We start from the raw sequence: 13,893 nt of genomic DNA on the forward strand, positions 1-13,893 counted from the left end.
TATATATATTACGTTATATAATTAGGGTTCAGTAAAATAATTTACTTTACCATACACCGAACTTTTAGAAATAGCAGCCAAAAAATCTTAGCTATTTCTTCTACTATAAGAAAAATCTCCCAGACAATGCATACTCAAAAAATAACTCACACAGGTGTGTGATCTTTTGTTATTTTTCCCTCTATACCTGTGTATCATTTTTGAGTATGTATTGTCTGGGAGATTTTTCTTATAGTAGAAGAAATAGCTAAGATGTTTTGGCTGCTATTTCTAAAAGTTCGGTGTGTGGTAAGTAAATTATTTTACTGAACCCTAAGTATATAACGTAATGTTTTAAATATACCGTAAATGGTCTTTTTACATACTGAACACTACTTGGTGGTAAATTAATTAATATTAATTAATTTTACTCCTTATTATTGATATATATATATAATATATATATATATATATTATATTATATATATAATATATATATATATATACATATAATATACAATCGGAGAATTTAGAAACTTCGACAGAGCGTGAAACAATTCTTTTATGGGAACGGTGAAACTAGAAGCAGATAAAGCTATAAATAATAGCATGTGAATAATGGGTTGAAAAAACTCTATAGATCGAAACTTCGACGTCACTGTCAATAATTTCCTTGTTTTATAACATAGGTTCCCGAAGTGGGCGCTACCGCCCCCCACTTGGCATTGAGAGGGTCCAGGTGGGAGCTGGTGTGTAAGGGGGTGGTGCGGAGGGGCGGTAGAGAAAAGGAAGGCGTTGGGAGGAAGGCAGCGATTTGGGGGACGCTATAAATTTATATTATCATAGTATTGTATACAAATTATATAACATTAAATCTCAAATGATTTATAGTATATATAAATTAGTATAATATAAAATATTTATTTATACAAAAAAATCGGGGTGGCGTACTGAGGGTATTATGTGCCCATGAGCGGGTCGGTGGCTCCCAAACTTTGAGAACCTCTGTTTTATGATAATAAGTTTGTACTCAACAAAAATATAGATTAAACTCATCAGATAAATGCAAAACTGTTTTTATTACAACTGAACATAAGGCGGCTAGCTAACAGAATCGTACCAGCTGAACACCGGGGGTCAACGTAACCGGCTTACCCTGCCTCAGAAATTGCTGGCCTTGTGCCAAAATTTGAAACCATTATAACTGAACATAGAAACAAACAAAAACAGACCGATAGAATAAGTACTAGGCTTACAAAGGCGGTGCTCCTGTCCAATGACTGAAAAAATAAAAGAATAAAGAATAAGTATATTATATATAAATACATATATATTACATATATATATATATATATATATATATATATATATATATATATATATATAATATATCTAATGATAAATATCAAAGTGAGTTTATACAGTAGCGGTAACACATCGTGACGTATATTTTGCCACTCAATATGGCTACCCCCCCTAAGGGGATGCACTGTAGTTTTTAAGCCCCAGGAGGACACACTCCTCCTCCAGCTGGCCATAGACCACACTTCTGTGTCCTGTCAGTATTTGCAAAGGGAAGTCATCCTTCCGTCTTCAACTTATGATACACACGGACTCGAGTTTCGAGGTATTGCTTCTCGTCAGCGTGTGACAATCATAGTTTTGTCGGCGAGAATTAGATTTCCTTCACAATACTTATACTTTTTCCAGCGTCCACTGTCGCTGATATTGAAAAAGTGAAATCAAACATGAAAATATCAAAGTGAGTTATATATAGCAGTAGCGGTAACACATCGTGACGTATATTTGCCATCTCAATATGGCTACCCCTAAGGGTGGATGCTACTGTATTTTTTAAGCCCCAGGAGGACACACTCCTCCAGCTGGCCATAGACACACTTTCTGTGTCCTGTCAGTATTTGCAAAGGAAGTCATCCTTCCCGTCTTCAACTTATGATACACACGGACTCGAGTTTCGAGGTATTGACTTCTCGTCAGCGTGTGACAATCATATTGTCGCGAGAATTAAGATTTCCTTCACAAATACTTATACTTTTTCCAGCGTCCACTGTCGCTGATATTGAAAAAGTGAAATCAAACAATGATAATATATCAAAGTGAGTTATATACAGTAGCGGTAACACATCGTGACGTATATTTGTCATCTCAATATGGCTACCCCTAGGGTGGATGCTACTGTAGTTTTTAGCCCCAGGAGGACACACTCCTCCAGCTGGCCATAGACACACTTTCTGTGTCCTGTCAGTATTTGCAAAGGGAAGTCATCCTTCCCGTCTTCAACTTATGATACACACGGACTCGATTTTCGAGGTATTGACCTCTCGTCAGCGTGTGGCAATCATAGTTGTCGCCGAGAATTAGATTTCCTTCACAAATACTTATACTTTTTCCAGCGTCCACTGTCGCTGATATTGAAAAAGTGAAATCAAACAATGATAAATATCAAAGTGATTATATACAGTAGCGGTAACACATCGTGACGATATTTGCCATCTCAATAGGCTATACCCCTAAGGGTGGATGCTACTGTAGTTTTTAGCCCCAGGAGGACACACTCCTCCAGCCATGGCCATAGACACACTTTCTGTGTCCTGTCAGTATTTGCAAAGGGAAGTCATCCTTCCCGTCTTCAACTTATGATACCACACGACTCGGTTTCGAGGTATTGACTTCTCGTCAGCGTGTGACAATCATAGTTGTCGGCGAGAATTAGATTTCCTTCACAATACTTATACTTTTTCCAGCGTCCACTGTCGCTGATATTGAAAAGTGAAATCAAACAATGATAAATATCAAAGTGAGTTATATACAGTAGCGGTAACACATCGTGACGTATATTTGTCATCTCAATATGGCTACCCCTAAGGGTGGATGCTACTGTAGTTTTTAGCCCCAGAGGACACACTCCTCCAGCTGGCCATAGACACACTTTCTGTGTCTGTCAGTATTTGCAAAGGGAAGTCATCCTTCCCGTCTTCAACTTATGATACACACGGACTCGAGTTTCGAGGTATTGACCTCTCGTCAGCGTGGGCACATAGTTTCGCCGAGAATTAGATTTCCTTCACAAATACTTATACTTTTTCCAGCGTCCACTTTTTCAATATCAGCGACAGTGGACGCTGGAAAAGTATAAGTATTTGTGAAGGAAATCTAATTCTCGGCGACACTATGATTGCCACACGCTGACGAGAGGTCAATACCTCGAAACTCGAGTCCGTGTGTATCATAAGTTGAAGACGGGAAGGATGACTTCCCTTGCAAATTGACAACACAGATAGTGTGTCTATGGCCAGCTGGATGAGTGTGTCCTCCTGGGGCTAAAAACTACAGTAGCATCCACCCTTAGGGTTAGCCATATGAAATGGCAAAAATACGTCACGATGTGTTACTGCTACTGTATATAACTCACTTTGATATTTGTCATTGGTTATATTATTATATATATATCTATATATATATATCTCAAGATTAATCAGCCGAAATTGCGAAGATGATCTGGTTCTTGACTGATGACTGAGAGCTTCGAAAGTCCCGTCTGTGTTGTTTTTTTGTCGTCTTCAAAATGTTTCACGTTCTTGTCCCAGTTTGTGTTTTTTTAACGTTTACATATATACACGGCGGCTACGTACCCTACCTTTTGACCCTATACTGTAAGTATATTACTCTCTAACCTTGGTACGACTCGACTACACTGTCTCTCTTTTTCCCCCCCCTCTCCTACTTTTCTCTGCCTTCACCTTTGCACTCCCCTTGTTCTATCTCTTTCCCTCTTTTTCTTTCTTCTTCTCCTCCTCTTGTTCTTCCTCTCTTCTTCCCTCTCTCTCTCTCCTCTTCCTCCGTCCCTCCTCTCCCACATTTCTCTGCCTCTCAGACCTTATACCCCACTTGACCTGTCCCTTTCCCTCTCTTGCTTTCTCTCTTCATCTGTCCCTTTCTCCCTTTTGTGCTCACGTGACCAGCTAGCTACTACTGCTGCCTTTTCGCATCAAGTAGTTGGTGTGACCACACGTAATTGTTTGTGCTCCGTTTGCCTCCTTCAGGCACTTGTTCCACAAGCCAGCCTATACTCAACTCGTCCTGTCGAAAGACGCTTGTCCTGACGTCCTGGTTTTGTTTATTATTGTTTTTACGTTATTTTGTATTCTTATCCGTGCTATCGTTATTGTTTTTACGTAGTTTTGAATTTTTTTCGAGTGGCATCGTCCGTTTTTCCGTCACTGTGTGTGTATACTTTTTCGATTTTTCTTCCAGGAATCTAATGCGACTGGCTTAGATTTCCCTTGGCGGGCTGCCCCATTGGAGCAATCTCAAGATTAATCAGCCGAAATTGCGAAGATGATCTGGTTCTTGACTGATGACTGAGAGCTTCGAAAGTCCGTGTTGTTTTTTTGTGTCGTCTTCAAAATGTTTCACGTTCTTGTCCCAGTTTGTGTTTTTTTAACGTTTACATATATATATATATATATATATATATAATATATATATATATATATATAATATATATATATATATATATATGCATATGCAATATATATATTTATATATGTTGTGTGTGTATGTGTGTGTATGTGTACAATGACCTACAATAACGTTTTAGGCAGAGTTATAAAAGGCAATGTTAATTAACTTCTAATAATTTCATGATAAAATATCAACATGAATGGAAAATTGTCTCATTCTTTTATGGGGCTTTCTGTACCTAATATCATGGCTTTGAACCAATTTGGCTCGGATTTGATTGAATTATTGATGACCGATTAATCATTGTTCTTCCACTCTTCGGTCAATGTTTCATTTAGCTCCATAATTGATATAATTTTCAACGACTGTGTTTGTAAACTTCTAGCGAACATATTCCCGCATGTCTGCTAATGGATTAAGACCATGTTTTTTGTGCAACCCATTTCAGTTGCACAAAAACGCCTAGCAGCCAGAAGTGGTGAACGTGCTCAGCAGGAACACTTCTGGGACTTGCCTTGAAACAAGGTTTGGATACTGCATTTAATGCCTACTTTCTAAGCCTTAATTCTTTAATTCTATGTGTGTGTGTGTGTTTCTTCCAGACCACCACTAGACAACCTGATCCACAAAAAAAAAAAGACCGATAGAATAAGTACCAGACTTTAAAAAAGTTCTGGTCGAATTTGACTAAACCCTTTACGGCGTCAGTGTTTCAAGTTGAAACACTGACGACCATTAACTTGATAGTTTTCAACTCAGAGGAGGCGGTAGTGACAGCAGTAGCAATGGTATAGAGGTGGTGGTCGTGGTGGTGGAATTACAGTGCACCTACTCCCCATGAAGGATTAACAAGGTAATGTCTTAGTGAGTGTAATTGTAAAGTGATGCAGATAAATCTGGTAATTCGTGCTTGGCGTTGAAGTGTTCATCGAAGGCCAACCTCGCTATCAGCACGTCAGTTGCAAAGCCTTTCCTAAGCGACTCTTCTCGCTTTCTTACTAAATCGTCCTCTGATCTATTTCAGTCAGACAGCAAATGCAAAATCTGCAGGAAAAGAAACGAAAGCAGTAATTGTCTCTTCAGTGAATGTAGGACTCAAGCACAAAAAGAGTATAAATGCGAAGATGACTGTGTAAAAGTGCATTCGAGTGTTAACCGAATGTGTGGTTTCGAAATAACAGGAAAGTGGCATGAATACGAGCGACAGGCTGTGACAGAGAATAAGAATTACAGGATCGTATGGGTCTTCTCCAAGAGGACTGACCGAAGAGACTATTGAAGTAAGAAGACCAGGTATGACTACAGACAACAAAATAGACAGTGTAAGAACATAGACTTTGCAATTCCCTATAACAACAGAGTCAACACCAATGAAATTGAAATAAATTGAAAAATATCCGGATCCAAACAGAGCTGAAGAAACTGAGGACGACGACAACAACAACAACAACAACAGCGATGACAATAACAGCAACAATATTAGCAATAATAATCTTTACTACTGTGGGCACATAGGCTGAAATTTTGAGGACTCAACTATTACTTATTTTATCGATCCCGAAAGGATGAAAGGCAAAGTCGACCTCGGCGGAATTTGAATTCAGAACGTAAAGAAAGACAAAGTAGAAACATAGAAGATGGAGGTTTACACATAAAAAGGAGTAACAAGTAAAGACTAAGAAAACGAAAATAAAATCTGAAATAAAAAGTGAAAACAAAATATCACAGAAAAAGTAAGGCATTTCTTTTTAGACAGGGACGGCGAATGATATCGAACCTTTTGCTTTTGTCTATATGTAAGCATTTAGATATGTAAATAAACAGATCAATATACAGACGGATAGGCGAGCTGGCAGAAACGTTAGCACGCCGGGCGAAATGCTTAGCGGTATTTCGTCTGCGTTACGTTGTGAGTTCAAATTCCGCCGAGGTCGACTTTGCCTTTCATCCTTTCGGGGTCGATAAATTAAGTACCAGTTACGCACTGGGGTCGATGTAATCAACTTAATACCTATGTCTGTCCTTGTTTGTCCCCTCTGTGTTTAGCCCCTTGTGGGTAATAAAGAAATAGGTACATAGACTATATGAACAGACACATATGGAGACACGGATCCACACATGTAAAGATACACATCCATACATACAAACATGGTACATAGTTACATAACACACACACACAGACAAACATGCACACATAAGGAGACAGAGGTGCATACATATACAAACACATGCTCACACAACACACACATAGAAAATACACAAACACGGACAGGCAAGCGCATAAATATTCAGGATACGTACATGCAGATGCACACACATACATACATACATATGCATACACACACAAAACACACACACACATATATATATATATATATATATATATATATATATAATATATATATATACATACACATGCAAACACACAAAAATATACGTACATGCATGCATGTATAGGCACACACAATACTGACCCATTGATCCACACGCATGCGCACAAACAAACAAAAGGGAACACAGTGTAAATAACGGACAGAGTCAAGACTATTGAAAAGGTTGCAAGACGCAACGAAAATTTTAGGAAAATAAAAATAAGAAATAAGTGGAAATTTTACCGGTGAGTGTGTTAAATAATAAGGCACTAAAAGAGAATGACTCTCCCCTGACACAACAGAATATGTGATATTTATTTTTCATATTGGTAGAAATAGCTTTTCTATTACTAGGTTTACAAAAGGCCAATCACAGGCTCACAACATTTATGAAGGCAACAGTGATAAGGGAGTTATCTAGATAATTAGGTCGGAACGAATAGCACAAGATATTTTAGTACATGCCAGGTTTCTTAGCAATTTTCTCGCTGGTGTATATATCTTTCTCACACAAACATGCATATATACAACTCTGCATACATAGATGCATGTAAACCGCGCACACACACACACACACACACACACACACACACGTATATATACATATACATATACATACACATGCAAAATACATATAGGAATTGAATGAAATAATAAAAACATTTTTATTTAATTACATTTTTTATTAACAATATGACGAATTCAAAACTGTTTTGGTCTTTATATATGTATTCACTAGCAGTATCGCCCGGCGTTGCTCGGGTTTGTAAGGGAAATAACTATATAAGCATTTTTAGAGAGTTATAGCCAAAAAGTAGCAAAAAAATGCATTAAAAATGGAAAACAAATGATGGTAAATTTTTTTTTAAATCGTTGACTCATCGTAGATATTTTTAGAGAGTTATTTCCCTTATATAATAGCGAAAAAATGCATTAAAATGGAAAAAAATGATGGTAATTTTTTTTTAAATAGTAGACTCATCGTAGACGTGCGCTAATACCCAGAAGGGCTCGATATGAATCACAACTATAAGATACCCGGTTTTGGTTAAACTGCACCGCAAAATGTGGGAGTAGTTAGGAACCTAAATCGTAGGAGACAGACACACAACCTTACTTTTATATATAAAGATATGCTTATGTATGTATTCGTATGCATTATATATGCCTTGCACTTCACGATACAGCCTTCTGTTTTCTTTTCTTTTCTTTTTTTCCCCATATTCTTATCTAAATAAGTTAAAATGCGTGACCTGTCTGACTTATAAAGAGGACACATTGTTGGAGCGTAGATGGCTGGAGTTTCAGTTATTAAAACTGATGAATTTTTTAATGTTCTGAGAGATACGGTCACTAAAAACATGTTGGCATTCCAAAAGCAAGGTAAAATCAGCTCTGCAAAGCATAAATTTGAACTGAAGGAAAGCTCACGCAACGGAGAATACAGAATAGTGAAATGTGCTGCTGGAAGACACTATGTCTGGCAACAGGGCTCTGCACCATGCCACACAAGCAGAAGAACCCAGTCATGGCTGTCAAACAATTTCTGCTACCACATCACCCCTAACATCTGGCTACCTAACTCCCCAGACTGCAACCCACTTGATTATTATGTGTGGGGTGCAGTTGAACGAAAGAACAACAAAACTTGTAATACCAAAGAAGAATTGAAGGCAAGGATTGCGGCATCATTCACCAACTTAAACAAGGAGGTCGTCCAGAAGAGTTGCAGGAGATTCCGAAGTCGTCTGGAGGCCATGGTTGAAGGACACTTTTGGTCATATAAATCTATGTGTCCCTAAAATGATTGGTCAGTTTTTGATCATAAATTCGCTTTCACCCATTTGCAACACTAACATCAACAATGTGCAATAAATATCTATCATTTTTTTCTACTATAATCACAATGTCTAAAATTTTGCAGGGCGATTACATCGGCCCCAGTGCTTAACTGGTACTTATTTTATCAACCCCAAAAGGATAAAAAGGCAAGTCGACATCGGCGGTATTTGAACTCAGAACGTGAAGCCGGTAAAATGCCGCTAAGTATTTTTTCTGGTGTACTGATGATTCTGCCAGCTAGCCGCCATAATGTACTATAAAATATTGATTTCACACTTTGGTACGAGGCCAGCAATTTAGGGGGAGGTGGTAAGTTTATTACGTCTACCCCAGTGTTCAAGTATTCAACTGGTCCTTAATTTATTGCCCTCGAAAGGATTAAAGACAAAGTCGATCCCACCGAAATTTGAACTCAGAACGTAGAAGCCATGGAAATGCCTATTTCTTTACGACCCACAACGGGCTAAACACAGAAAGGACAAACAAGGACAGACAAACGGATTAAGTCGATTACATCGACCCCAGTGCGTAACTGGTACTTAATTTATCGACCCCGAAAGGATGAAAGAGCAAAGTCGACCTCGGCGGAATTTGAACTCAGAACGTTACGGCAAACGAAATACAGCTACGCATTTCGCCCGGCGTGCTAACGTTTCTTCTACCAGCTTGATTCCCAAATAAATTTGGTGGGTGGGGTACAAAGCCAGCAAAGCATTTTGTCTGGTGTGCTGACGATAATAAAGTGCTATAAAGATTGCTATGATCTTCATAGTTTTGATATACTCCCGCGCCGCTACATCGTTCCTTAAAATCTCTTTCTGGAATACCTGCATAAAATACCATAAAATATTTCGTTTGCAGCTGTTAAAAGTCTTCCCGCTCGTACAGAAATAAATCTTAGCTTTCAGTTATATCTGCCTGCTATAAGAAAAACAGGTCAGTGCAATTTACAGTTTAAGCATTTGTTTCCGCAACAATCAGGTTGGTGCGTAAGTAACTGTGGTTCTTAGCCATCGGCTTTAAAGCAAAATGTATCTCAACTCGGATTACATTTTCCTAATTGAAAACAGATTTAGTAACATCAGAGCACCAACAGCAGAACCCTACGCAGCAGTCAGTGGCGTTGGCGTTGGCGGTGGAGTTGGCGGCAATAACAACTCAACCGAAAAATACATACAATATGCAGGAATATAAAATCCAACGCGCTTGGTAGCTGAGTGGATAGGTGGGTCTGACGTTTAAGCACTGGGGAACGTCTAGTCTGCAGTAATTTAGAAAGAACCAGTTGCTTGCTAATATAGTTATTGCATTATTTTATGTTTGTTGTAGCAATTTGTGTTGTTGGTTATAGGTTTCCAATGGATCAATCAACAGTTCGATGTATTTCTGAAGTTGAGAATGACAGGGGAGTGCTTTTAAGCTCTGTGAACTTAGCTCGAAGAATATAGGTGTTTCGTGAATTTACATACATACATACATACATCATACCTACATACATACATACATACATACATACATGCATGCATGCATATGTATATATATATATATATATATATATATATATATATATATATATATATATTATATATTATATATGATGGAGTGGATCTTACAGGCATGAAGGTGATTCGATCCACCATAGCCAAATTTCAGTAATAGTTCAACAGAACTTTTCTCACGGTGGAACAATAGTTTTTTTTCTGTAACAGCAGCTTTACATTTGCCAGATTCCTTTAGCTAGTCCGAAATAATGTCTTCACCACTTGACCCTTATAGACCACCAAAAGCTAGAATTAAGATTGCAAGTACCACCAACTAAATCCATTGTTCTTAACGATATGTCTATCCTCTCGGATAGTTATAAAAACAAGAACCCCCAAGCAAAAATCAGTTAGTCACTTGGTGACAACTCAGTCAGTTGCCGACAACTCAGTTAGTGAGAACGGATTCTGGCTGACAGGCTAAACAAAAGCCGTCGCAAAAAGAAAAGGGCAAAGAGAACAATTATGGTATCTCGCCATTCTAAACAGTTGTTTCGTTCCACAATCTCTCACTTTCGCTGACTCACTTTCTCTTCTCTGCACATTACCATATCTCTCTCTATGGTTTATTACTACAATAAGAACACACAGGCTGAAATTAACTTGTTTTTACTTTGCATGCTTTTGGATTTTTATCACCTGCCCGTCGAGGCAAGGTGTGATATATAATGTAATGGTAAAATAAACATTTTCTTCACAACTTCAATCACTGTTCTTTAATCTTTGCATAATGGCAATCAACGAAGATCCAATCCTTACAAGCAGATTACATCCATCCTGCTGTGTATCAACTATCGTTTTCTATATTATCGTTTATCATATTATTGTTTACACAAGATTAATCTTATCGTTACAATTTAATTTCTGCCGTTACACATTTCAAGGCATCGCTTACAATTGGTGACTCCACTGTTACCCCACACACACACACACACACACACACACACACACACACCACACGCACGCACACACACACACACACACACACACACACACACACACACACACACACACACACACACACACATTTATAAAATACAAAAACGGGAAAAGAGCACAAAACATCCAGACAGTTAGGTGAAACAAAAAAAGGAAAACAAAATATCCAGATAGAAAACAGCGAATGATCCGTCCTGTTTTCCTTGTATCGTCTGTCTGGATATCTTGCGTTTTTGTCCCATATTTGTATTTTTTATATGTAAAATATAGCGGCGTACGTGTACGTACACTTTGGTCTCTCTCTCTCTCTCTCTCTCTCTCTCTTCTCTCTATATATATATATATATATATATATATATATATATATATATATATATATATATAGATTACGTGATTTCCACTAGTTACAATGCTAATCTGCGATACAGTTGATAGGCTGCTCTATATTTATTCATCGAATTGTATGAGCATATGAAAGTAAGTGCTATATGTGCATTAGTACAAAATGGTCTTCATTTAGGCCTTAGAAAGAAACCATACTACACATTCCAACAAGCAGTGATAAATCGTATGGAATTCAGTGTGAATACGTTGCAACGTCTCTAAACGTTCTGTCTGTCTCTGTTTACTGTTTCTTATAGCTGTACAATGTTTAAAAACACAATACATATTAGAGAAAAATGAAAATCATCCCAACGGGAAGGCTCATTTCGGCCTCTTTGGACTTGATCAATGGCATTTACTCGCAGCCAGTAAAACATGCTTAGGCAAGATTTGTTGCTTTCGATGTGTAGGAAACAATGAGTAAAACATTCACTGGTACTGCGAATAGTCGCCCGGTTGAATAAGAATCCATTATATGTAGTAAGAGCAGTATTAAATTATGCATGGAATGCCAAAGCAAAGTGAAATGTGAAATATGTATCACAACTGGCATGTTAAATTTGACCTCGACGATTCCAGGACAAATGTACACATTCAATTGCAAAGAAAGAAAAATATGTAGTTTACAGCAGCAATAATGGCTGCGTGGTAAGAAGCTTGTTTTCCAACCACATGGTTCCAGGTTTAGTCCCAAAGGGTGGTACCTTTGGAAAATGTCTTCCGCTATAGTTCGGGTCGACTAAAGCCTTGCTTGTGGGTGAATTTGGTACATGGAAAACAGAAAGAAACCTGTTGTATATATATATATATATATATATATATATATATTTCAGGCATTAGACTGTGGCCATGCTGGGGATACCGCATTGAACCTTTTTTTTAGTCGAATGAATCGATCACAGTACTTGTCTTTTGTTAAGCCTGGTACCTATTCTATCGGTCTTTTAGCCGAACCACTAAGTTACGGGGACGTAAACATACCAGCACTGGTTGTCAAGCGGTGGTGGGGAACAAAAACCGACACTGACACGCACAGACACACTCATACACACACACATACATCCACACGCACACACACGCACACACACACACACACACACACACACACTCACACACTCACACACTCACACATTTACACACGCGTATATACGACAGAATTTTTTCCATATCCGTCTACCGTATCCACTCACAAGGCTTTGGTTGGCCCGAAGCCATAGTAGAAGACACCTTTCCAAGGTGTCACAGGTTGGGACTGAACCCAGAACCATGTGGTTGTGAAGCAAGCTTTTTACCACTCATCCACTCGCATGTGTGTGCGTGCGTATGTGTGTGTGTGTGTGTGTGTGTGTGTGTGTGTGTGTGTGTGTGTGTGTGTGTGTTGTCTTTGTGTTCGTGTTTGTCCCCACCACCGTTTGACAACTGGTATTGTGCTTACATCCCCGTAACTTAGCGGTTTGGCGAGAGAGACTGACAGAATAAGTACCAGGCTTACAAAAAAATCTGTACTGGGGTCGATTCGATCGACTAAAATCTCTTCGAAGGCGAATCCCCAGCATGGCCGCAGTCTAGTGACTGAAACAAGGGGTAGGAGATGAAAGATAGGCACTGCAAACAATGTGAAAACTTAGAGGAGAGTAAGCGTATGTTCCCATAATTGTGTGTGTGTGTGTGTGTGTGTGTGTGTGTGTATGTGTGTCTGTGTGTGTGTGTGTATGTGTGTGTGAGTGCGTGTGTGTAGAAGTGTTGGGAAAAAAACACGAACTGAGGTTAGATTTCAAAGATCAAGCAGTTATGTATGGTTATTTTAATTGGCTGAAACAGAAATAAAGATCCCGAATAAATGAATAAATAAGTAGTTAAATAAAATAAAGCGAGTAAGAATAAGAGATGTCTCGGTTACTTTCTGTGATGTTTCGTAACACGAGCAGTTTTAATGAGGTTTCAGTGGAGCGGGTTGAATTGTCCAACATCCCCTATCTCTCACCGTTTCTCACGAAAAACTTGCGTTAACACCTAATTTTAACAATTAGTTTATGTGCAAGCAGGTCAAGAATTCAGTGATCTGCATTTTTTCTTTCAGTTTGGGAAGGCATCATGTCAACAGCCGGATTTCCTCAGGGCCGTCTAGTTTTGTTAGTTTCAAAAAAAAAAAAAAAAAAATAAATAAAATAAATGCGCCCTTTTAAAGCCTAGCCAAGCTCATGGGCCCGGTTTCCCTGTTTCAATGGCGTATGTGTTCCCCAGCTGGACGGGACGCTAGTCCATCGCAGCGTTACTCATTTTTGCCAACTGAGTGGACTGGAGCAACATGAAATGAAGTGTCGCCTGGTCCAGGAATCGAAACCACAATC

This window comes from Octopus sinensis, linkage group LG18 (genome assembly GCF_006345805.1).
Source record: "Octopus sinensis linkage group LG18, ASM634580v1, whole genome shotgun sequence".
Taxonomy (NCBI): Eukaryota; Metazoa; Mollusca; class Cephalopoda; order Octopoda; family Octopodidae; genus Octopus; species Octopus sinensis.